The 26,036-nt window shown below is 41.3% G+C and overlaps 1 protein-coding gene across 5 annotated transcripts in view; it reads right to left on the bottom strand.

The window, feature by feature from the left end:
• The window catches only part of INPP4B (inositol polyphosphate-4-phosphatase type II B), a 595,725-nt gene that overhangs the window by 312,441 nt on the left and 257,248 nt on the right, over positions 1–26,036 (bottom strand). For all 5 annotated transcript variants that reach the window (XM_036282080.1, XM_036282084.1, XM_036282081.1 and 2 more), the window contains one exon: positions 16,542–16,605. The gene's annotated coding sequence lies outside the window, so the exon portion shown is untranslated. The remainder of the gene's footprint in view (positions 1–16,541; positions 16,606–26,036) is intronic.

Genomic DNA, 26,036 nt, shown 5'->3' with positions numbered 1-26,036 from the left:
AGTCCTGATTAGTCACCTTTAAACTGGAAAAGGAGACCTAGATAAGGGAATAGGAGTAAATCCTAACAAAATCACAACTCTGTACACTAATGGTGAATAATTAATAAAATAAACAAACTCTACAGGTAGGTGTGCGCACTTTGGAGGAGAGTGGATAGGACTGAAGATGCCTAAGAGGACTCGCTAGCATGGTCCCATTTTAAACAAAACATGACCCATTCTAAGCTATTCACTAACTGAAAAATAACTTCGATTTTAGAATGGAGCCACACATACAGAACAAGAATTCTGTGACAATTCTTATAATTCTATTCCTTTTCATTTGAGGACAAATTTCAGATTTGACACCTGTTACAAAGAACATGCCTCAGACGGAATCAGTCGCCTTGCCAGCAAATCTCTGGAAAACTACTGCGCTTCCACTTGACAAATACAGCTTTTACCTGCGGGCTGTTTCGGCACAACAGTTCCTGTCCATGTCTGTCTGGAAATGTTTGGTTTGGAAATCATGCACAAGAATGGACTGAAGTTTTTACATAGCACAGTGTATTTGCTTATTTATTTAAAAATTAATTTGTTGGGTGACATTGCTTAATAAAATTATATAGGTTTCAGTTGTACAATTCTATGATACATTATCTACATATTGTATTATGTTTACTATCCCAAGTCAAGTCTTCTTCTATCACCACTTAGCACCCCCATATCCTCTTCTACACCCCCCCTTCCCTCTGGTAATCATGTTGTTATCTGTGTCTATGAGGTTTTCGCATTTTGGGGTGTGTGTGTGGGTTTCTCCTTAATCCCATGCCACAATATATTTAAACCAGACATCTAGAGAGATTAAACTTAATTCTTAGAGCATAAAGAAACCACATTAAATATGCTTTAAGCAGGAGAATGACACGATCATATTTGATTTTTAGAAAGTTTACTGGTGTTTAAGTAGAGAATGTACTAGAAGCGGTCGGCCTGATGAGAATACAAAGTGTTTGAATGTTATACGTTTTTGTTTTGTTTTTTAAAAATATGCTTTTATTGATGTTTTAGAGAGGGGAAGGGAGAGAGAGATATAAATATCAATGTGAGAGAGAAACATCAATGGCTGCCTCCTGCACGCCCCCTACTGGGGATGGAGCCTGTAACCCAGGCATGTGCCCTGATGGGGAATCAAACTGGGACCTCTCAGTCCACGGGACAGCGCTCGATCCACTAAGCCACACTGGCTGGGCTGAGTGTTGTTTTAATATTCTAGAAAAATAAAATAATAATGAGGATCTAAGCAAAAATAAAAGCAAATGACTGGAGAGGAGAATCTGGATTCCAAAGCAAGGTGTTAAATAGAATTACCTGGCCATGGGGATGGCATTGGAGGTGATATTAGAGTTCAGGAAATGAAAGACTGAAATTCAGCTGAGACCCAGTGAATTATGGGCCAATAAACTATTCGGAGAATGAATCGGAGGAATGATAGTTGAGGATAATGAGTTTAATTTTAATCATGTTGTTTCTGAGTGACATCTTTAAATTTCTGAAAGAACAGAAACTGTCAACACAGAATCCCATACAAAGTAAAAATAAGTTGTGAAAACTAAGAGAAATAAAAACCTCTATTCAGATTAATAAAAACTAACAAATTCATTATCCACAGACCTGCAATTGCAAGAAAGGTTAAAGGAAGTCCTTCGCCCTGCCGGTGTGGCTCAGTGGTTGAGCATCAACCCATGCACCAAGAGGTTTCTGGTTTGATTCCCGGTCAGAGCACATGCCTGGGTTTCAGGCTCAATCCCCAGTGCGGGGTGTGCAGGAGACAGCTGGACGATGTTTCTCTCTCACATTGATGTTTCTATCTCTCTCTTCCTCTCTCTCTAAAAATCAAATATAAACTTTTTTTTTTAATGGTAAATTCTTCCAGCATAAAATAATACAGAGCTACTTGAATCTACAAAAGAAACGAAGAGCACTATCAATGGTATAAAGGAAAGTAAATGTTCATTTCATCTTTTCTTGCTTTTAATGACCATACAACCTAAAGCAGGACTTGGGTAGGTAGTAGATACTGCAGACTTTAGGGACTATACAGTTTGTCACAACCACTCAATTCTGCTGTTGTAGTCTGAAAGTGCCATTGACAAGCAAATAGGCATGGCCATGTTACAACAATACTTTATTTGCAAAACTAACTGGTATTTAGGATTTGGTCTTCAGGCCAGAGTTTGCCAATGATTAGTCAAGAGCAAAAATAGTAGCAATGTATTGTATGCTTATAGCATATATAAAAGAATAATATATAACATCAATAGCAAAAAGGATGGAAGGAAGGAAAGTTATTGTTCTATAGTTCTTACACTAAAAATTTATCACTAAAATATCAAATGTATATAGTAATTTCTAGGGTAAGCATTAATAATTTCAAAAATATAAGTACAAATAATAAGCCAATAGTGGAAATACAATGGAATAACAAACAAAAAAAGTGCAATACATCTAAAAGCAGGGAAAAAAATAAAATAAAACTAGTAAAATGTTTTTAACCCAACCACATCAATAATCTTATTAAATGCTAACAGTTTACACACATACACACACACACACACACCCTCATACACCAATTAAAAGACAGAGATTATCAATGTGGATTAAAAACCAAACAAACAAAAAGACCTGACTATATGCGTCACATAGGTGAAAGGTAAGAGGATTAAAATCTACATCATATAAATACCAATCAAAAGACAACTGAAGTGGCTGTATTAATATCACATAAAATAGATTCTACATCAAGGAATATCAGGAGGATGTTATATAATGAATAAAATGGCTAATTCGTCAAGAAGACGTGACCATCCTGAATGTAAATTCTCTGCTACAGAACTTCCCAACTCATGAAGCAAACCAAACAGAAAGGAGAAACCAAACCCACAGTGATACACCTGGAGACATCAACGTTTCTCTCAGTAAGGAGAGGATGAGCAGACAGAACATTAGACAGATACAGAAGGCCAAACAGCACTGCCAGAAACGTGACCTAATTGACATTTATAACACAAGTCATCCAACGACAACAGAATTACTGATTTTTTTCTTCAAAATATACATGGAACATTCACTAAGTTATATCCTAGCTCTAAAACAAACCTTAACAACTTTAAAATAATTAAAATAAAAACAAGTATATTTTCTGACCACAATAAAATTAAACTAGAAATAAAAAAGATACCTGGAAAACCCCCAAGTATTTGGAAATTAAATAACACAGTTCTAAATTATATATGTGTATATATATATATATTCTCATGTTATTCAGAGGTTATTCATGGGATTATACATACATACATACACATATTTGAATCAGAATGAAATCAGTATACTATATATTAAGATATGCTTGGGAAAAATTCATATTATTAAATGCTTATATTAGTAAAGATTTCAAATCAATGATCTAAGCTTTCACCATATAACTAGAAAATGAGCAAATTAAACCTAAAACAAGCAGAAGAAAGAAATAATGTGTGTTATATACATAACTGACGAATATTTGGTTTCCAGAATATATTTAAAATGTTATCAAAACAACCCAATGAAAAAACCTATCAAAATATGTAAATAGGTAATTCAAAAATATCAAACACAGATTGCCAAGAAACAATTTAGAAGCATCTCAATTTCACTAGTTATCACAGAAATGTAAATTAAAACCAAATGAGAAGTATATAACCATCAATAAGGACAAATTTTCAAGTCTCAAAACCTCAAATATTGATAAGGATTTAGAGCCACATAAAGTTTTACGCACTGCTAGTGTTCCAACCACAGTGGAAAATAATTTGGCAATATCGAATAAAGTTGAACAGCAATTCCACTTCTAAGCTATATTCTAGAGAATTCTTGCAAACACAATACCAAAAGACAGCAAATCAATACATATATTTGATAAATATATATCAAATAATAAAATACTGAGAACAGGCTAAATGCTCATCAGGAAGAAAGCAGATAAATATATTGCTGTCTACTCCTTCTCTATAGCACGGATCTTCATCTCACACATCAACATTGATGAACTTCACAAACCAAGTATAGAGGAAAAGAGGGGACAATGAGGAGGAGCAGAAGGACAGGGAGGGGTGCGGGAATATGATGCCACGTACAGGACGTTTGGAAACATGTAAAATAACATTCTCATTGTATATTACATAGGGACACAGACACAAGGGGCACGTCACAGAGAAATACATGATCAACACTGAAATTAGAAGGGTGTGATGTCTGGGATGAGGGTTTGGGAAATGTGATCAGGGAGGGGAACAGGGGGGTCTTCAACTGTATTGAAAAATTATTTATTAAACTGGGTAATAGCTACAAAAGATCTACTATATTATTCTTTCTACCTTTGACATGTCCTAAATAATCATTAGGAGTTTAATTAATTAAAAAGAGGCAGAGGCACAAATTCAAAGAAAACAGGGAGGAAGTGGGTTGTAGAGAAAAGATGGAGTTGTGAGCTGGCCTTTATGAGCCCCGGAGGGGGGCCAAGTGGGGGCAGTTGTGTGCGTCCAGTTGGGCCTGGAGACCACAGATTTGTGGGTCTCAGGCGGACTAGCCATGCGGTTTTCTCCAGCAGGGCTCAGCATGACAGTTTAGTCGATGTGTTGGCATTTTGTCTGCTGATGCAGCAAGAGAAGGGTGAAGCCAAGAATGCAACACCACTCATGGGAAGAAACAGCTTCTGGGCTGGACTGGGGAGTCATTAAAAGGGAAAGATGCAGCATACTGGGAGATGAGAGGACTGTGATGCGAAATCCAGGTACAGCCATGGGATAAATGTGTGGCCGAATTGGACTGGTGTTGATGGTCACTGGAGCCAGTAAGACAAAGAAACTGCATCAAGGAGGTCAGCTGGGTCGTTCCCATGGAAACTGGAGTCTCCCAGGAGGACAGCAAGCAGGACGTGGAGACCAGAGGAAGACTAAGAGCCTGGTAAGGAGGTCTGAAGAGAACAGCAGTTTGGCCAAGGAGCATGACAAACAGGAGTAGAGGGCTACAATCTTAAATGCGGCCCTAAGAGCTTAGGAAGAATAACCCTGCCTCCAGGCTCTGTGGCACGTGAGCAATGACTTTAGAGCAGTGTGGTGTCGCCTTTCAGTGGCTAAGCCACTCAACTCCCTCGCTTCAGTGTCGTAAATCTCGGAAGCTAGGACTTTCTGGTAAACCAGATCTAAGCCATGATGCCAAGTCACCTTAAAACCTTCTACATACCTGAACAAAGTAAATACATGAGCAGAGCTTCTAAAGATCAGCGGACGGCTGTATAAAGCCAGGAGGCAAAACCAGGGCTATGATCCTCACGGGGGTGTACCTCTGCATTCTCTGCCTGTTAACCTCCTGGGACATGGCAGGGTACTCGAAGGCTCCCACCATTGTAGGCTAATAATATTCAAAGTCTTGCAATGAGGCCGCTATTCTCAATAACAGGGATTTATCTTTATTTTATATCATTCAAAAGAAAATAATAGCAGAATAAAAACAAAGCTTTCGGGAAAAGGTCCTCTTTGAGGAAAATGGCATAAATTGACAAATCTACTGTTTTACATGGAAAACAAAACCAAAAACACACACTCAGGTATTTTTAGGATCATGGCCCTCCTGGCTTCTCAGGAGGCCCCTGACCAGGCAGAGGAGAGCTCCTGTCAAGAGCAACGGATTAGCATCCAGGGCAACGTTTCTGCCCAGGAAAACCAACCGCATCCGAGACAACTGCATTCTCCGGGCCTTCAGCATGGTTTTGCTACCGGTATTAAATTCAGTGAGGACAGAAGGAAAAAGATGACAGTTGTCAGGGCTCCAGTGTGACCCAAAGTCCAGCTGCTGGCACTCAGTTGCAAACTAACCAGCAATATTCTTCTCATCTTTACCCTGAGGAAACAGCCATGACAGGGGGCAGAACAGAAGACCGTGGATTTAAGACCAAACAGCAACCGTCTTATAAAGCGTTGCCACTTAAAATGTGGCCCCCGGACCAGCAGCATCTGCATTACCTGGAAGCTTGTTAGAAATGCAGGCTGTTGAGCCAGACCCAGATCTACCCAGTTAAAATCTGCCCTGAGCATAGGTGATTCCTATGCACGGTCAAGCTTGAGGAGCACACCTTTGAGGCACCGAGGACCACCCAGATTCCAGGCTCATGAACAAGGAGAGGTGAACAGGGAATTCCAGCAGATTAAAAAAACAGTCAGTATGGGCTAAGGGCCCATGTCACTAAACCAGACCAGCAGACGGATGCCAGGAGCTGTCATGGACCCTGGCCTGGACTGCAGCCTCTCCAGCCACTGGCTCAGTCCTACCTGCAGCCCTCACCTCTTCCCGGGAGCTCCTACTCTCAGGGATCTGCCTAGGCCCCGACACCTCCCTATGCTCCCACCCACTCATCACCTGGCCTCTTTGGGAGGACTCTTGCCAGCGACCAGTTTTCACCCAGTCTAGACTTGGTCCCCCTCTGACTTTATTTTATCGTTGCTTTCTCCAGCCTCAACTCTGCTGCCTGAGTCTGGGCAGTCTACCAGCCCTTGGCAGGGTCAGCACAAAATACCTCTGGGCTAAACAGAGCCGGGTCATGGCCTGCCAAGCTTTGAAAAGTATTGGACCCTGGCAGCTCACAATAGGAACCAGCGCCTTAATGTCTCAGTGTAGGAACGTGGTCCAGCAATTCCCTGGAAATGTCTGGACTGTGGTTTTCAGGGCACAAAGTGGTTCAAACTATTGTGACACACTGAAATAGGGAGGGGGAGGGCGTGGGACGAGAGAACCAATGCACAGAATTGTAATTGACCAGCGTGATGTCCTCCTGGTAAATACCAGATCGAAGGGGCTCTCCTAGCACCCATCCAATCGTCACAGAGTTCTCACCACCGCTTCTGAAATGATTGCAGCCGGTCTAAGTATGTAGACGCCCTTTCTGAGTGCACATGGTGCGCCATGCTCTGTGTCGCCACTTTATATGCATTAAGTTAACGTTCGTAACCAATTTAAGCTATAACTCCAGCTGTACGGGTGACAAACAGAAGGTTAAAATGTAACCACTTGGTAATTATGGAAACAAGGGTGTGAACTTGAGTGTCTGATTCCAGAGTGTTCACTCTATTCTGCCTACCATGTCTTTTCATTTCACCCTACCAAAACGCATAAACTTTTATTATCCCTTAAGAAAGAAACTAGGGCAATGAGCAGAAAGAAAGATTGGGCGGGGGCGGGGGGGGGGGGGTTGTCTAGGAGACATTTATTTATGCTTTCATTTACATTATTTTCTTTCTTAAAAATAAAGACCTCTGGAAACCTATAGTCTATCAAAATAGCATTCAATGCCTAAATACCAGAACCATGGAAGAGAGAAAAAAAGAACAAGTCGCCCAGCCAGTGTAGCTCAGTGGCTGAGCATCAACTCATGCACCAAGAGGTCACTGGTTTGATTCCTGGTCAGGACACATGCCCAGGTTGTGGGCCAAATCCCCAGTGGGGAGCGTGCAAGAGGCAGCCAATCGATGTTCTCTCATAGATGTTTCTCTCTCTCTCTCTCTCTCTCTCTCTCCCTCTAAAAATAATAATAATCAATAAAGAAAAAAAAAGAACAAGTTGTGATAGATATTTTTATAATTCTATTTATAATGTCATTTCTGATTGAGACATCCTCATCTCTGGTTCTTTTACTTGGTCCGGATGTGAATATATTTCCAATGGACAATTCAGCACACACACACACACACACACACACACACACAAAATCAAGGATACAAATTCTAAATAATTGAAGTTTGAACATAGAAACTAATGACTGACTACATCCACATGTTCAGGCCCGGCATTCTGGTTACTTAACAAAGGAGAAAAATTTTCTCCCTTTGCTTCTTTGAATCACAGGGCTCCCTTTGGGAGATCACAGTCCGGTAAAGTAATCCTCTCAAATCACAATGAATATTAAACGATCATTGAAACTAACAAAATCTCGATGTTCCAAAGGGCAGAACACAAAGCGGCCACGCAGAGAACTCCGTTCCGCAGGCCAAGGGACTATGCCTTTGCTTCATCATAAATCAGAGGTCAGTCTGTTGCTCAACTGTTTCAAATCAGGATAAGAACAATGTTGGTCTCCGCTGTCTATAAAGAAAGAGAGAGTCTCTGTCGATCCTTGTGCCGGGCACCCGTGATCCGCGGAACTCGCGGGGTTTGCCTCAGCACCACATCAGATCTGAGCCAGAATTTCCTTTACAACAGCGACCTGATGTCCTGGGGGGCGTGGGGGGGGGAGTGGAACAACTGGGAACACAGCTGGTCAGCCAGGGGATGTGTTAGAGAGCATTCTGTGTTAGTCACAAAGGTGAAAGCATCCTGAGGAATTACAGTGAGGATGGGAGACACGCTCGATCCGATCTCGATCATCCCTTTGCAGCAGGTTGATGACATATGTCTACTATGATCACTCTTTAAAATACTGAGAAAATTATTTCAAGAGAATACAGAATTGAAGAGACTTAAAGGAATTAGGAGTCATCCCATTTAGGGGATGGGAACAGAGGCCCAGAAAGGGGACAGAAGAGATCCACATGCCCAGCTGGCTAATGGTCACATGGGCATTAAAGAGAAGGTCCTGTGCTCTGAGGTGGGCTCTGTACCTGTCTTTTCTGTGTGACACTCCTGATTGCTTCTCACATGTCACCCAAAGGGTAATGAAAATTGCATGTTTCAGAAAACACTGATATCACATGGAAACTTTTTCTCCTATAAATACTTCATGTGATACGTTGGGTTTTGCTTACTTAACAAAAACTTGTGAAACTGGCCTCGAGCCCCAAGTCCACTTGAGGAAAGAAAAATTCTATCACGCAGCAAAGCTTTTAAAACATAGTACAAACGGGTTATACAGCACGTCACCGGAGGCTTGGGTACTTTTTTAATGGCCTTTACTCTCATCTGGAAGACGAAGTTAGAGACAGGAGTTGATCGATTACAGTTCAGATAACAGGGTTGTTGTTTTTCCTGATACGTTTATTCTACAATGGCATATATAAGGACTCCGAGAAGCCCATCTCGAGAAGCATAGATGTATAGAGAGGGTTTTAATTTGGCTGGAGGTTGATTTTTTTTTTTTTGTCACTTTTACTAAATAAGAAGGCTCTGAGAAAGTGCTACTTCAGCAAACTCAAATGTTTCCAAATCCTTCCAAACACTGTCTCACGTGTACCCAAAGACCGTTAACTACCATGTGCTTGGGCAGAACTAAAACTGAAGCCGATGTATCCTCAGGGCATTTCTAATACAGACATCATCTATTAATTCCCAGACTGATTGAATTCCTTATGATGATACATTTCAGGTTCAAATTAGTATGAACTAAATTATCTATAGTTTCTGATGATTAATTGCTCATTTTCTTTTGAAATTTGAAATTTCAAAGGAAGACATAATGAATTTAATTAAAATTTTATCTTCTGCCTTTTATTATGACAGGCAAGAATAAATGTGTGTATGTGATTATTCTAATTTCACTTTAGCTCTTCAGAGAAGTTCACAGAGTGCCTGGGGTTATCTACAAGGAATAGAATATGGTATAGCTAAGTTTTCTCATTCATACTGTCTACTGCATACGGATCATGAATTTCAATTCTTTCACTACAAGCAGTTCCCTTACACTCCAATATGCACACAATTACACAGTCTACCTTAAAATATTTATTCAATAACACCGCACTACAGTGTAAGTAAGAACAAATGCTATGTAATGAAAAAGAAAATTCAATTCCTAAATTTGAATTGGGCAGAATATTTACAGAAAGAATAAGGCTGAGCAGTGACGTCCAAGCCGTCGTTCCCACTGCAAACTCATTCAGCATTTGTCCGGGGCCTCTCCTGGGACTCGAGAAAAGCGGGCATTGATTTAACAGCCGTGCTCTGTAATCTGGGCTGATCTGGGATCGTGTGGGGTAGAAGGAGGACTGCCGCTGAGGCAGTGCTATTCAAGCTCAGGTTTCCTGTGAAAAGTACGTCATTCGTTTATGCTTAAATACTGAGTGAAACAACGCATGTGGACTTTCCTTCTCGTCTCCCCTGTTCTCAATCTCAGGCTACAGCTCTCCAACTTGTAGGATCGCTTTAATCACAGGTGCAAGGGGAAGTTAGAAAAGGAAAGACTGCCCTGGCCAGCGTGGCTCGGTGGTTAGGTCGTTGGCTCACACACCAAAGGGTCTCGGGTTCGATTCCTGACCAAGGGCATGCACCTGGGTTGGAGGTTCACTCCTCGGTTGGAGCACCTGTGGGAGGCAAACAATCGATGTGTCTCTCTCACATAGCTGTTTCTCTCTCTTTCACAATGGGAAAAAATATCCTCAGGTGAGGATTAACAAAAAAAAAAAGAAAAGGAAATACCATAATCACCAATTCATGGGACATGTATTTATTGAGCATCTACTATATGGAACAGTGTGTAAATAAAATATGTAAATTTAAAAAGTTTCCTTGTATATTCTGTCATTGCCTAAATACTAGTTTTCAATCCTTAACTAGCACAACCGAGGAGGTAACACTCACCTTGAACCCTTCTCTCCCTCCTGCCTGCCTCCCTCTCCTAACCCCCACCCCCACCACCCCACCAATTTCAGCACTTACTACTCCCTGGCTCTTTTCCCTTTAGCGAACTACTTTGAGAATTTCACCAGTTTTTGTTCCCGTGTCTGGCAAGTTAATAAATGTGATTTTGTTTGGCAATTTCTTGTTGTTCTGGGCCTTTCATAATTTAACTCTGTGTTAGTGTAGTACGCACATCTGAGCCCCTCCCACAGGCACTTGGTATTACAGTGATTTAGCGTGAGAGCGTGTGCAACATCGCGAAGAGACCTACGAATCCAGACCGCCTAGGCTCTAACACTTACGCTGGAACCTTGGGCAATTTACTTAATCATACTGTCCCTTAGTTGCCTCATCACAAATGGGGAATATGCTAATACCTGTCAAATTAATTGTGGAAAGAAATAAATCAGTATATGAAAAGGCTTTAGGTGTTCCATTTTTTGCAGAAATGGACCAAGGCAACTAAACATGGTATCTCACGTTGATTAGAAGGAAACACAAAAAGCAAGCTACCTGAGGATTCTGAAAGATAAACAAAAGCAGAAAGATTGTGAGAAGAAGCTAAAACTTGGAGACATTTTAAACTACATGAGAGTGAATTTTTTTCATTTTCCTCTCTGATTTTCTTGTGGCTTTGACCTGAAAGCAAATTCCAAGTTTTTGTTTTGGTTTGGTTTTGGTTTTTGACAAGGGCTACACCATTCTGACAAATTGAAAAGGATTAAAGTCATGTGTGTATGTTTTCAGAACATAATGGTGAACCTGAAGCATCCTGGGATAAATGAAAGCAGCTGGATTGAAAGGACTACACACTGTATGATTCAATTCCCATGGCATCTGGACAAGGCCAATTATAGAAACAGGAAGCAGAAGAGGGAAGATGCTGGGATGATGTAAGTGTTCTGACCCTTGATTGTGGTAGTGAGTATATGACTGGTTACATGTGTCAGAAATTCTAGCCTGGCCAGTGTGGCTCAGTGGATTGAGTGTCATCCCCTGGACCGGGAGCTCCCAGTTCAATTCCCGGTCAGGGCACATGCCCAGGTTTCGGGCTCCATCCCTAGTAGGGGGGGAGGGGGTGCAGGAGGCAGCCAATCAGCTGATGTTTCTGTCTTTCTCCCCTTCTATCTCTAAAAAAATCAATAAAAACATTTGAAAAAAAAAATTCTAGAACTATAAACATCAAAATGTATAAATTCATTGTGTAGATTTTAAACAGTAAACATAAAACAAAAATATCAGAAGATACAGCACATTGCCAATAAATATAACTAGCATTATTAATATTAATAATATTTACTATTATTAGACATGGCAAGACTACTGGGAAAATGGCCTAAGAGGTACAATCACAATCAGATGGCTTTGATAATAACTAATGTGACTCAATCAAGAGAAATGGGGACACAAAAGGAAGCAAAGAGAAATCTGTTCCATAAAAGACTAAGAAGAATAAATTGGGAAATAAAAATATAGGAGCAAAGAGTCTAAATTACTAAGATTTTTTTTTTAATCTTCACCCAAGGACATGTTTCCATTGAGTTTTAGAGAAAGGAAGGGAGAGAGAGAGAAACATTGATGGGAGGGACAAACATTGATTGGTTTGCCTCCAACCCACTTCCCAGCTGGGGATAGAACCAGCAACCAAGGCATGTGCCTGACCAGGAACCAAACCTGCAACTCTTTTGGTATACAGGATGACGCTCCAACCAACTGAGCCACCTGGCCAGGGTCCAAATTACTAAGATTTAATTGATAAACTCAAGTTTGACCCAAGTGGGCATCAATAAATAGGGGCTCCCTTGGGTTTGGGCCTGGGGATGGGGAAGCAACGGGACAGGCTCTGTGGAGGGGCAGTGCCAGCGTCACGTGTATCCACACCACAAGTCAGGGAAGGTACCCAAGGTGAGGTAAGGCCCCAGAAAAAGGGATGCAGGCAGGTGTCCTGGGAATCGGGCACTTAGACCGCTGGGGAAGAGCCAGCTCCTGACTCCGAGGGACAGAGCAACTAGAACTAGGGAGACATTCAGAAAGCCGATCGGGCTCGGACAACCCATGTGACTGCAGACTGGTGTTCATGGCCCGAATTCATGCCACCAGTAACCCCGACGCCAGTGTGGAGGCAAGTATCAAACTGCACCGGAGGTCCTCTCCCTCGGTAGGTTTTTTGGTAAAGGTACCAGATGGAGCAGACGATAGAGGATGGAAGGAAAGAACTACTAACATAGGTGGCTGGGCTTTCACTGGCTCAGTGTCAGGGTCACAGATGGGGGACAGGAATAGTACCTGAAAACAAAACAGGAAACCAAAAAAATCAAAGGGCGTAAAATAACCATCTCAGGAGAGACCTGAGGCTTCATGGAGGAGATGCTGTCTAATTGGACCTGAAGACATCTGTGCACCACAAATGCGGGGACAGATTAAGGGAAGGGAGAGGAGAAGAGAGGGGAAAGAAGGAAGAATGAAAGCCAGCAGGGGGGGAAGAACACTGAAAATGGGGCAACCCAAGCAGCGACGAAAAGCCACCATGTAGAAGAGGCACAAATAACAGGAAGCGAACTGATGTGATGGGGGGCGGGGGGCGCATGGAGAAGTGCAGGAAGTGGGCGCACTATCACCAAGTGAAATCATTCCTGCTGCACGGTACACAGGAAGTTCGTAAACCAGGGAACGGAACCGCCGGGGGATCCAACTTCCTGGCGCTATTCGTTCACAGCTTCACTCAATTAAACAAGTATTAACTGAGCGACGATCACGCCAACAGCACCTGAAGTGCTGTAAATCAGAACTAGTATGTCACGCTGCCCTTCAGCGGGGTTGACAAACTGGAGAGAGAATCCAAAATATCTAGAAGCGAAAAGGAGCTTGAGCATCAGGATTTGAGGCTTTGCCTCCAGGGCGCAGAATCAGTAAGCACTCTCTGGATGTTTGGTGTTTGCAGAAGCCTGCGCTCGATGTTATACTATATATCCTCAAATTTAGCTTTGTTTCCTTTTTACTTTCTTCTTTTCTTCCTTTCTAGAACTTAATATATCTAGATCTGCTACTACATACCAGTCAGTGTGTTCTGTCAAGAGACAAATAAGAAAGAAACCACGTTGCCAAATGGGATTTGGAAACTCTATTTCAGAGGGTACATGGAGATTGAGAATAGTTAGAAAATGTGTACAGTCAGACAGGGAACAAGTGAGGGGGCTGGGGTGGAACCCAGGTCTCAAAACTTCAAAACCACTGTTTTAACACAGCCCAGCCGGTGTGGCTCAGTGGTTGAGCATGGACCCATGCACCAAGAGGTCACCGGTTCGATTCCCAGTCAGGGCACATGCCCAGGTTATGGGCCCGATCCCCAGTGGGGGCATGCAGGAGGCAGCCAATCAATGCTCTCTCTCATCGATGTTTCTCTCTCTCCCTCTCCCTTCCTCTCTCTCTAAAGATCGATAAAGAAAAAAAAAATTTAAACAAAAGCAAAACCATTGTTTTAACACAGAGCAAAATATAATCCCTGGCAATTACAATGTATAGAAATGAAAAGACTTGTCTTTTGGTGAGCAAATTCCTCCTGAAAGAGGAAACAAACGGTGAAGTTCAGCTTCATGCCAGATAACATGTTCCCCGGGGGACAGTTCACTTTAATACAGGTGATTATCCAATTTGGCTAAAGTAGTAGCATTTCTACTTTTCTCTCTACTTCTATGTTGCCATGTTGGTCATTTTTTCTTTCTTCTCCATTTTTTTTTTTAATCTCTTTTCAGTTAAGATATCCAATTACATTCCAAATTTGAGCCACATCTCTAACAGAAAGCAAACGGCAAGAGTAGTAATTAGAGGACAGCTGTCTCTTGTCTTTCTAGGGAGAAAATAGGCTTTTGTTCCTAACATGAAATCCTAGGGAATTTTTCATGATTTTTTTTCTTATGTTTTAATCATAGTTAACTGAATTGGAAGACACTTAACTGATCTTTTTTTTTTTTTAAGTTTTTAATACATAATTTCCTAGTTCATATATATATATATATATATGTATATGTATATATGTGTGTATATATATGTATATATATTTTATCCTCACCTGAGGACACTTTTCCATATTTTATTCAGATAGAGTAGGAGGGAGAGAGAGAGAGAGAGAAACATCGACATGAAAGGGACACATCAAGTGGTTGCCACCCACATGACCCAACCAGGGCTGGGGACAAACTACAACCGAGGTACATGCCCTTAGCAGGAACCGAACCTGGATCTCTCTGGACTGCAGGCCGACGCTCTCACCACTGAGCCAAACCGGCCAGGGCACTGAACTGATCTTGAAAAGGCAATGCCCGTTCTATCACAGATACTAAGAACCTTTCTTCTCTAATAAGCACAGGTTAACGTCCATACTCTGGGCCTCGAAACTTTTATTGGAGCAAATGCAAAATCTCCAAATTTTATATCAAATCAAACCATTCATAGGTGCTACAGTAGGCACTACCCCAAGGCATTTTTCTCACTTTAAGAGTTTTTAAAATTATGAGAATCTTACAAATCAAGAAGAATAAGCATTTTCAGTGGAAAGGAATGATTCAGAGCAGCTGAGATACAAACAGCCATTTTTGTGGTTTTCCTTTCTTTCATTTAAGAGAACAACTATTACTAATACTGATATTGAAAATTACTTACTAAGCTCTTACTCCAGTGTTCCTAATCGGTACTTAAGGCTCTATTTTCACATGTAAAGTATAATCAGAATTTGAAGCAATTAACCATATAATTCAGGGCAAGAAAAGTCTTCTGCCTGAAAAAGCTAAATCACTGAAGAGAACAGATTTTTTTTTCCTGGCCTGAATTCTCCAGATTCTAGAAAATTATCTATTATGATTTAATGTGCAGAGCCATGAAATAAGTCAATTGCTTAAAAGCAGGCCAGCCTCAGGAGAATAAGGAACCTCTTAAAATGCATATTTCTAAGAAAAAAATTATTGAAATATTTCTTAATGTTAACCTGGAAATAGCTTTGTGAGCTATGGAGTAAAACGATGGTTCACACACATACATATACACATATGTATACCTATATCGCATATACACATATGTATACCTATATCGCATATGCATTTATTTTAGAACTTCCCAGAACCTATAATATGTTAATGTGCATTTAAGCTCCTGAGAGTGTTAGCATTCAGAGATTTAGGACCCAGGGGACTAGGCCAGTCCCATATTCTTTTCCATCCTATTTTCCACCCAGCTTCCTCTTACGTCTCTCTCTCTGCCTCTGTGACTTTGCTGCAACCACTTTGCCCTTTTTTTCAATCATTTTCTTTATTCACTGCTGTTCCATCTGCCTGGGACTCTCTTCCTCACACTTCAACTCTTAGTTCGATGTCATCTTCCAGAGACATACTCTGTGTTTAGCCAGACCGTGATACATTCCTTCCTGGCCACCCAATATTTTCTCCCACAGAACTCTGCTATTTCTCTTCATGGCATTAATCACAGTTTTCACTCGTATATGGATATGTGCTTCTTGATTTCATATCGGCTCCACGCTACTGTAAACACCACGAGGACAGGAAAGGACAATACCAATCAGTTTTGGTCAATTCTTAAAATCACCAAATACCTCACAGAGAACTGTTTGTCAGATAACAGGCCTTTAACAAATATATGCTGATTTAATAATAAATACTAATAATTGCTTAGTTAATTCATTCACATTTATGTGTAGGCCAAACGAAAACCCTCCATATTGGTGATGTATTCATAGAAATCAATCCCCCTCTAGGATATGGTCAGCCACCTATAACATACAGTCACACATATTCTAAGACAACAAACTGGTATTTTTGTAAAATATTTTTAAATAACAGGGGCTATAAGACTGAAATAGTCATCGATCTAAATGAATATTACATGTTAGTTGCTGAATATCGCTCTTGTACCTGCTTTCTTGCTGTACTCCTCCAACAGCTCTGCTCTTTGGTTTGGCTTCGCTGGTTTAGAACTCTGTAAAGGACAGAAGGACACAATGTTAGGATTGGTGTTTCACTGGGAACTTCCCTTACTAATGCATCCCTTGCCAAAATACTTCACGCGCTTGGAACGCCCATCGTTCCAGACTTGAGGACTTGGATCACCAGCATATGGCCCGTGGAACCGAGCTCCTTCTTCTATGTGTTCCAAATTAACCTGCTTATTTCGGTTCACAGAGCTCCAGCAGAAGCAACTGCAGCTGACCCTTACTTATTTGCTCACACGAGCCAGGCACTATTCCAAGTCCCACGGATGAACTCATTTATTCCTCATAACCACTGGGAAGGCCACGGTCAGCTCAGCAGTCCTGAGCTGCGCATACCCTGCACAGTCCAAGAAAGGCGTGTCTTCAGCTCCTGGAAGATAGCCTCTGGAATAGTCTGCCTGGCAGATTTTTTGAGTGCCTGGGGCCGTGGCCTCTGCGGTTCCACTCTGACCAGATAAATGCCTGGGGAAGTGGAGTCTGAAGTAATAGCTGAGCTCAACCATCTAGCGCTGGAGGCTTATGTGACCCACCCCTAATAAAGCGACCAGTGAAACTCTAGAGACCAAAGTTCAGGTGAGCTGCCCTGATCCACCACACCTCACCCGTCTTCTCAGACATTGTTACTGGGGGATTTAAGCACATCCCCAGGTAACGCCACTGGGAGGGGACGCCTGGGAGTTGACAGCTGGGCTCTTACTTTATGTGCCATTTCCCTTTGCTGATTTTAATCTGTATCCTTCAGCTGTAATAAACCATGACCGTAAGCATAACAGCTGTTCTGACTCTTAGGAGCTTTTCCAGAAACCATGGAGCCTGAGGGTGATCACAGGGTGTCACCAGATGGAGAAGGTTTTCTTTGAGGTGCTGAAGGAAAGAATTCAGGGATACTCACAGGAGGAGTTCACAAGGCAGTGGCAAGATTTATTAAAGAAAAGTACACTCCGGAGAGAGACAGGGGGCAGGTGCAAACAGCAACCGCACAGATCCCTGGGGTTTTGCTCCTTTAATTTTCCCTTGGGCTGGGAAAAGAGGGGGTTTATTCTGAACTATCCCATCCCTGGAAAGAATGGGCTTATTTTTATTTACTTTTTATTTTATAAATATGTTTCTATTGCATTTTTAGAGAGAGAGGAAAGAAGAGAGAGAGAGAGAAACATCAATGTGAGAGAGAAACATCGATCAGCTGCCTCCTGCACACTCCCTACTGGGGATTGAGCCCAAAATCCAGGCATGTGCCCAGACTGAGAATTGAACTGGGACCTCTCAGTCCATGGGATGATGCTCCATCAACTGAGCCACAACGGCCAGGCAGAATGGGCTTATTTTTAAACTATCCAACCCCTATCATCTTCTTGTCTTTGGGCAATGTCCTGCCAATTTGGCTCCTACCCACAATTCTCTAAGTTTGCCTAAAAGGCAGGGACAAAGTCACATGTTAATTTGTTAGAATCAGGGTATAAGGAGGAGTGGTCATGAATAGGAATTTCCCTCTGCTTGCTTCCCCAGGCCTGCTGAGCTGGGGACTATGTCAGTTGCTCCCCGCGGTGATGCAAAGGTATTTACCGGCTGAGCCAGATGTTTTGTTTGGTTCACTCCTTCTTCCTTAATGTCTAACTAGCTCCTACTCTAACAGGGCACAACCAGCCTCTGAGGGAGGTACTGCTATTATCCACATTTTATAGACAGAGAAATTGGCCAAGGAAAGGGGGGTAATTCAATCAGAATCCCCTAGCTACTTTAGTGTCAGTGTCAAAATTGAAACCTAATGATCTGGTTGCAGAGTTTGGGCATTTTACCACTATGCCCTGTGGTTTATTAAAATACTTGCTATCATATGTCATTCACTAAGTGTATCAAAAGTGCCACCTGGTTCTTTTTCCTATTTCATTATCAGGAATGATAATTTTCAAAACGTCTATTTACTATCAATTACCTAATTTTCATTTCATCTGTCAAAAGGAGAACAATAACTTGTTGGTTTAGAGTTGTCCTTTAACCGCTGTACTGTATTGAAAGCAAACTCCTCCAGTACAGATGTGCTAACATTTTCTCACTCATGTTCTCTTATATCCCTCACCATTCCGTCTGGTTTTCGATCTAAAAGGATGCAAACTGCAAAGAGTCAGCTCTAAATCACACCAGGTCTTATTTAATTTGGGGAAACTAAAACAGCTTATCACATTTTTTCTTAAGATTTCTAATATTTTAGTCTAATTGATCCAGAGTTGCTTTTAAGATAAGTGTCAGAAGAAACAGTTTCATAATAGGAGAAAGCATGAAACTAATCACTCAGGTACTACTAAAGAAAATGCAGCCCTGGCCGGTTTGGCTCAGCAGTTGGAGCATCGGCCTGCGGTACAGAGAGACCCGGGTTCGGTTCCCGCTGGGGGCGCGGGCCTCGGTTGCAATTGGTCCCTGGCCCTGGTTGGTCGTGCGGGTGGCAGCCACTCGATGTGTCCCTTCACATCGATGTTTCTCTCTCTCTCTTCCTCTCTCTCCCTCCCGCTCTATCTGAACAAAAAATAGAAAAATGTCCTCGGGTGAGGATTAAAAAAAAAAAAAAAAAGAAAATGCAAACTCTCTATTGATTTCTGAACACAAAAGAGAAAAATAAAATACCAGTTACGTAGAAGAGTCATAGGTTTGCTATAACAAGCTTTTATTCACGTAGACTTTGCAAAATATATTTTTACCTAATTAGTCATTCTCATTAGGTGTCTGAGGTAGTAGCTTTATTCTGACACTTGAACAAAACCATAATTCATTCTCTCATCCTTTTTTCAATCCATCCAAAGCTCAGGACTCTACTCTGTTCTACACACAATGGATAACAGTTTCTTGTTCTCATCACCAAAACAGAGGGCACATCTCTTTGATATTTTGAGGTGCCATTATATCTGCAAGGGTAATATATCTATCTTTCAGTGTGCCTGTATAGAGGTCAGTATAGTTTCATATGGTCCACAGTGTCCAAAGAAGTCCTTAAAATTACTTCCAAAAATACTGCCCTGGCATGGCTCAGTGGTTAGAGTTTCAGCCAGGACACAGGAGGGTTGCAGGTTTGATTCCCAGTCAAGGGCACGTACAACCAATCAAACTGTCCCTCTCACCTCTCTCTCTCTCTCTCTCTCTCTCTCTCTCTCCCCACTCCCTTCCACTCTCTTTAAAAATCAATGGAAAAAAATATCCTTGGGTGAGGATTAACAAAAATAATAATCATCATAATAATCATAATAATCATAATAATAATAAAAGGGCTTATCCCAAAATGTGAAATGTAAAAAGCAGGACTTAAAGTTGTATTCTTATATATAATGGGTGTAGTATAGCAGTAAGACTCATCTTTGCTAATTCTTAACTATAACTCCATGAACAAGCTACTTCGTCTGCTTAAGCCTCAGTTTCCTCATTTATAAAATGGAAAGTTGTAACAATATTACCTATCTCAAAATGCTGCTTTTCATTAAAAATCAAGTTAGATTATTCAGATAGTGTTAACAGTGCCTATCACATAATAAGTATTCAGTAATCACAGCTATAGCTTGTATTTGAACTATTAAACAAAATCAAACCTGTGCATTCCAGATCGTGTACATGCTAATACATCAGTGTGTGGGCAGTAGTTTTTGTGTGGTGGGGTTTTCCTGTTCAGAGCCCTTGAAACATCTCCCCTATGTTTGGAAAATATCCCACCTTACAGGTTTACACATCACCAGACCGATGCCAGAAACCCACTTCTGTCTTCATTACATGTTCAGAGTCTCGGTTATTCCCTAAAGGGATACATGTTGAGAATGTTGGGATGAAGTGTATGACCTAGACTCTTCTGAGGAGGTAACAATGTATAAGGCTTCCATTCAGAAGCACCTGCTTCCCGGACTTCCTTGGCCAATCCATTCTGAAAGCTGACATCTTTGCTAGCTCCCGGGGGCATTCGGGGCACAGTATGCACCATCCCATCAGGCCCTCGTCGGCTGTGTGGGCAGGGCAGTCTGTGCCAGCGTCAGTAACCGGGTCTGGCCTGGAGCAGTGCTCAGGTGCCTGTGGTTAAGCTTGGAGCCCCTGACCCGGCAGCCTCCATGCCTGAGCCTCTGTTCATTAAGACTTGAGTGGATCCTTTGCACTTTTGTGTGTGTAATTAGAGTTTATAGCTGCACTGGTATTAGATATAATAATACTATATAATAAAATGTTTTCAAACAAATTTGTTTTCTTCAGATCTTAAAGAAACTTAAACAGTTTCATGGGCCCCTAAAAGCATTGCAGGTCATTGGAATTTTGTCTACGGCACCTGATAGAAAAGTTGGCTCTACCTGATGTTTTCAGGTGAATTCCTTTTCTCCTTAAACCAGCTTGAGTCTGTTTTGTATTTGTAGCTATGAAACCTGATGATACAGATGGTAAAACCACAGTGAAATTTTTACTTCTTAAAACTTTTTATCAATTCTCAAATTCTTTGAAGAAGCATGTATTACTTAGTAAAGGGACGATGAGACATTAAGAAAAAGGAGAAGAAAATCTGACTCATGTGTCATTGGCAATTTATAACATCAAGTGACAGTTTGCACACATACCTCAGAACCTCAAGCTAGCAGTGGACTGCAAAAATCTCTGTGGGAAAAAAATGTCATTGAGTCCAATTACTTGCCTGCCATTTGAATCACCTATACCTCACACCCTGACCAAATTGTCATGGCCAGTTATCCTGAGCTCAGTAGTTCACTATCTTATGAAGAAAATGAGATATTCTATCTCCTGATTGCTTTGACTGCTAGAAAGTTCTTTTTTTAAATACTAAGTCCAAGTATTTATTTCTGAAACTTTCCCCCTGCATCTGCAACCTGAGAGTATTCTTCACACTCCCATTTTAGAGATCCAACGTCAGTGCCGTGAAATCATTGCATCTCAACTCAACTCCAAAGACCTTATGTCTACTCCACACCCTTGTTACTTTGATTCTGCATCAGCCATCATTTCCTGGGTAACCTGCTGCTCCTGAGCAGAGATGTGAACTGCTAAATCAGAGGCACTGTCTCTTCTTTCTCTTCAGAGCACAAACTCATCATTTCTTTGACTCCCATCAGAGGAAAACAAAATTGCATTGGCCCACAGTTTTAAAAGAAATTAGGATCCCAATACAAAATGTAGACGTTGCCCTGGCCGGTTTGGCTCAGTGGTTGGAGCATTGGCCTGTGGACCAGAGAGTACCAGGTTTGGTTCCCGCTAAGGGCATATACTAAAAAAATATAGAAAAAGATGTTAGTGTTTGGGAAGGAAAACTCTGCTACTTCTTTGTTTCTCTTGAAGAAGGTAGTTAAAATAGAATAGTGAAAACTATACAAAATGGGGAATCTGAAATACACATTCTGAGTATTCTAAGTCCTGATTCTGCTACTATATCCCACGTAACCTAAAAAAATCCAGATCCCTCTGTCCCAGTAGGAATAATGTAGACTGGACATTTCATGACTTGATTCCTAATAAAGAATTTGATCATTCAATAAGTCAATAGCTATATGAAGAAGTAAAATTAAAATAAAACCGTTGAGCAATGTCATTTCATTTGTATTTAAGATTTTCCTTTAACTAATGAACAAGAGAAGTATTACGTGGGATCCCAATCAAAAGTACACAATTATTAGTTATGCCTTGTCACAAGGTCTGCATTTTTTTTTTTTTCTCTTGGAAACCAACAGATCTATATGTTCCATGCTCACAGACAAGAGTTTCCATCATCCCCCCAAATATAGGAAGATTTCATAGACATAAATGGTGACAAAACCTGTTGTCTACATTAACTGGAAGTCCTTTCCTCTGGTTTACTTGTTCAAAACGTACTGAGTTCTTATATAAGTTACGGTAAGACTAGCCTGTGTAATAGCTAACCATGAAATCTCAGTCACTTGTTTAAATTATTAATTCATTGATCCACTTTCGGGCTGAAGGAGCAGGGAAGGAGCTCTGTTTTATGAAGTCATTCAGAAACCCAGGCTGAGAAGGGCCCACCATCTTGCAGGCGACCTGAATATGGACACATCCGGCAAGGAGATTGGGGGGGGGGGGGATGAGGATGATGGGGAGCTTTACAGGGCAGGTCCCCGAGTGCCACATCATCTGCCTGGATACAAGGGGATCTGAACAGCCATAACTCTGTATCCTGAAAGGGAGCTAGGATCTCTGATAGACAGCTGGCCATCACCATCACAGTCCCCTATAGTTAGAGATTTTGTGAGACTCAAAGAGTCCGAGGCAGGTTGTATATATTTGTCTCTACCAATGAAGTCAATAAAACGATTTGGTAACAAGGGTTTTGGTAAAACTGGCATCCAAAATAGATGAAGACCAGAACATAATCACAAGAATGTGAAGATTATAATCTGCAAGCACTTCAGGGAGGACAGACAACGGGGGTCCAAGGAACGCGTGGTTCTGGATGAGAAGCATCAGGAATGTCTTCAGGCCAAAGTCATATAAGCAAAGGGAATTTCTAGGGGTGTTATTTTTACACTCATATAATAAAAAATCAAACACTCCTCAGGCTGACCTTCAGGGCATTTGATGAGCTGCCCCTTCCCAGTCTCCCCTACTGGTTCTCCATGTGGAATTGCTGCCGTCATTCCACAATGATTCTTGTTTTGAGCTTCTGCAAATTTCCTCTATACACCAGGAAGAATATTGTTCGCCCTTGGAATTCCCATATTATTTATGTTATGGTGGCTTGTTATGTGGTTATTTATTGTATGCTGCTACATGAGTCTACTTTTTTTTAATTCCTTATACTTTCATATCTCCTTTTATACAGTACAAGGTAAATGTCACTGTGTGAATGACTGAAAACGTAACCAGATGTATGCATTAAACTAGCGGTTTTTAAACATTCTGCACAGCAGAATTCCTTGGGGACTCAAGAGTCTCAGTCAGCATAACTGGGGTGTTCTGCATTTCTGAAAAGTTCCTGAGGAGTTGATTTCATTAGCTTTGGGAACAACAGAAGATGATTTCTGCTGAATCTCAGGTAAAAGTGTTAAACCGCATTTCAGACAAAAACACTCCGAGCTCAGTGGTTTTAATTACCCACACATAAACTGACGGGCACATGATGTAGCACTGGAGAGTTTAGAGAGAACTGGGATCCATTTCTCAGAACAAGTAGTAAAAGCTGCTCAAGGAGGGAACATCTATTCCTTTTGGTGTGGTCTAGTGCACAGGAAGCAGTAACAGAGATGACTGTGAGTGAGCCCCAAAGTCATAATCATCACAATAGCATTACCTTGAGCGCCCTCGGGAGAGTGAGGAAACAAAAGAAATAGTTAAATATTAGAGACAAAGACATATGGCAGTAATATGTGGGTACTAGTTGAGAAATCTTGTTCAATTAAAATAGAGAAAGTCAATAACCTACAAGAAGGCTGGTGATTGCTTACCAAATCGCTTACTATGAGCTCAGAAAAATGCATGTTGTGGAGAAGAACCACAGGCATGGCTAATAAAGGGAAACAATGATGCTATTATAAGGGGAAAGTATATAGTTTTATTTGTTTAAAGTTCAACCAGCTCTATCAATTTTGAGCTAAAATAGCTGTGAAATTTTGCTCTTTAGAGTAGTTTCCTGCATAAACAGTAAATTGTACCAGTCAAATGCCATAAACTGTAATGTGTTACAAATCATCTTTCAACACATGAAAAGACAGGCAGAATGAAGATGACAAGGAAATCTTCAAAGTAACTTCCAGATCAACCCTTATCTAGGAGTACAATGTTTTCTCCCAAAAACAACTTACAAGATTACCTTTCAAGGAATGTCAAAGCAGATAAAAGCATTTTTTTTCCCAATATATCAAAGGAGACAGTTGGAGACTCAGTGAACTGAGGATAAGGGCCCTCCAAGGGGAACACGTAGGACTTAGAGTCCTGGAAAAAAAAAAAAAAAAAAAGACAGACTGAATCTGACAGGCTACCTTCTTTGAAAGAAAAGACTCCAGGCGGACACCTCACATTCACCCCTAAAACGGAAGATTAGAAGTGCAGAATTTAAAAAATGATGCTATAATCTAACCGTAAATAGAAGCATCTTTTAGATGTTTTATGGCCAAGGCCTATGCCTCAAAACACTGTCCCATGATCATTCCTCTCTTCAGTTGTTCCCAAGTTAGAAAGGCTGACCGAGGCCCACTCAAAGGCTGACTGAGGCCCAAAGCTCCGAGGCCAAAAGAAGAAGGTCAAGAACTAAGAACAGACCCGACAGGACCTAGGAGGTGTGGACATGCACGCTCTCGCAGATCAGAGTTCATACTGTGCACAACAGGGAAACCACGCCTTGAAAATCTAGATGGCTCTAGAAGGAGATTTCAGAAACTGGGCTTATAGTTGAGCAACAGTGACACAGAGGTCCGTGTCCAAAACTCAGAATGCTATTGGGTCTGTTTCCATGCGACTCCACGATTGTAGATGACGGGACGGCAGGTGCTGCGGCCCGTGGGAGCCACGCCCCCCGAATCTGCGCTGCGTGACATCCGTGAGCAGCACGCAATCAGCCACAGTGGGAGCATTTACACCTGGAAAGTGCGCACACACGAAAAATCAGGGCTCTCTGTTTTCTTTGTTTTCGAGAGAGCCAGTCTGCCAGCACACCCCTGCCCTAAAGGAAACTGTCAAGACGTTTGTGAACTTTGGCACAAAAGGAGGGACAATTTAGAGAAGACATACTAAAAAAAAAAAAAAAAAAATCCAAGGAGAATGACAGAGCTCATCTGGGCCTGGGTTAGAATAGTCTAACCAGATATCAAAATACCAGATAACGTTATCCCATCCAGAGAGGTGGTGATAAATAAAATCCGTATGATTTTTACATGCTTTGGGCCTATCCAGAAATAGATGACTTTAAATGTCTCACTGTAAGAGCCTCTCTAATAAAAAATTCAGAAGGGTATGTTAGAAAATCACATGCCTAGACCAAAATCAAAAGGAAAGAAGATACTCAGATGCAGCGAACCTTACCTGGCAGCAGTAAGCAGAGAAACAAGAGGGCCGATTTAAGAAGGATTTCAACCACTGAGCCCTCCTCCAAAGTGTGAGGGGTCAGCAGGGGTAATGGACACTACAGGCAGATATTCTCCTTTAGAAAACATGACGCGGAAGAAAATATTTCCCTAAAGAGATGAAAGCTACTTAAGGCCTGAAAAATCTAAACAAGAGACCAGGAAAAAAAAATCGTCACGCAGAACAAATGATCATCACTAGACCACTGTTCCAACCTCCAAGAAACCCAGCCCCACCCAAGGTCCTGAGTGGACCCTCCTGCTGAGACTGGACAGAGTGAAAAATCCAGGGAGGTGAAATTTGGATGTTTCATTTCTTTGGGTTTAACTTTATATATCATTTCTCCTTTGTTTGTGGTTTTATAACATTAAAAAGTAAT

Source organism: Molossus molossus, unplaced genomic scaffold, assembly GCF_014108415.1.
Source record: "Molossus molossus isolate mMolMol1 unplaced genomic scaffold, mMolMol1.p scaffold_m16_p_4, whole genome shotgun sequence".
Classification (NCBI taxonomy): Eukaryota; Metazoa; Chordata; class Mammalia; order Chiroptera; family Molossidae; genus Molossus; species Molossus molossus.
This window is presented reverse-complemented; position numbering and strand designations above follow the sequence as displayed.